Genomic DNA, 1,456 nt, shown 5'->3' with positions numbered 1-1,456 from the left:
GTGTACATATGTGACGGTGTTGTGTGTCAGACAACACACATGGTGGGGGCAGGGTATAGGGTTCTCCATCCCAACATTGGTTTCTTTGTGGCGCGGGTGTGAGGGACGAGGTGACGGGAGGGTTAGGTCGGAGGTCAGACTGAGTGGATAATCCTCTTTCTTGCTGCAACTGTCACACTTCACCACCTTTTTTTGAGTTGCGCTGTGAACAGGTGTCCCCGCACAATGCCTGAAGCAAAGACCTTTATTTGGGTGCTTGGTGCTAATAACAACTAGCTGACTAGTTGTTATTTGGGTGCAGTTCCAGCAGCATGCCTCTTGCATAGGGGCATCTCTGAAAGTTAATGTGTGTTTTTCCCCCCTTTTTACTACTTTATTAATCTCCCTTGGGGAAATTCTTCCTCTGCATTGAACCCATCCTAGCTGTGTAGCTAGGAGCAGTGGGCAGCGGCTGTCCTGCGCCCGGGGACCAACTCCAGTTCGTCTTGCCATGCCTTGCTCAGGGGCACAGACAGGCGTATTAACCTTAATGTGCATGTCTTTTTGAAGGTGGGGGAAACCGGAGTGCCAGGAGAAAACCCACCGCAGACACCGGGAGAACATGCAAACTCCACACAGAGGACGGCCTGGGATGATCCCCAAGGTTGGACGGCCCCCGGGGTTCAAACCCAGGACCTTCTTGCTGTGAGGCAACTGCGCTAACCACTGCACTACCGTTATGCCAGAGAGGAGGAAGGGAAGTAACCCGAAAAGGTTTTCCCTTTGTGAACATGGTAAGTAATTAGTTTTATGCCAGCTTTGTGATTATTAATGTTTAAGTAAGCTTTATGTTCATGTGGCTAAATCATTAAAAAAAAAGGAAGGAAAAACAAGTGCCCAACACATGCTGTGATAGGCTCCAGCTGCCCTGTGATGCCAAACTGGATTAAGTTGCTGTAGAGATTGAATGAATGAATAAGTGAATGGAGGAAAAAAAAGAAAACAACAAAAAAGCTGCCAACGCTACAAACAGTGCTAGAACGTAGCTCAAAACAGTGAAGCTAATCGCAGACCCATGCCAACAACGCAGCACTGCTCAGCATGTACTCTCACTTGTGTGTGGACTGCAGACTTCCACCAGCACCGTTGATGAAATAACGGCACTGCTGCCTTACCTGCACCTCCTTTGTTCATTTCTTACCATGTCTTTGGGTTAGTTGGTGGGTAAGTGGGTGGGGGAGGTGTTGGGTTGTTTTGGACTTAGACACCCCCCACACACACACACACACACCCACCCACCACCGGTGGAAATCATTCTTCTCATTCTGCTGAGTGCTGGCTGTGTCCCAGCAGTCCGCTACTGTTTTCCTATTTAGTTCACATTTACACACACACACACACACACACACACACACACACACACACACACACACACACACACACAGCCCCTTCCCCAAAAACCAGTGTGCAGCCTGAG

Source organism: Lampris incognitus, chromosome 10, assembly GCF_029633865.1.
Source record: "Lampris incognitus isolate fLamInc1 chromosome 10, fLamInc1.hap2, whole genome shotgun sequence".
In the NCBI taxonomy this organism is placed as follows: domain Eukaryota; kingdom Metazoa; phylum Chordata; class Actinopteri; order Lampriformes; family Lampridae; genus Lampris; species Lampris incognitus.
This window is presented reverse-complemented; position numbering follows the sequence as displayed.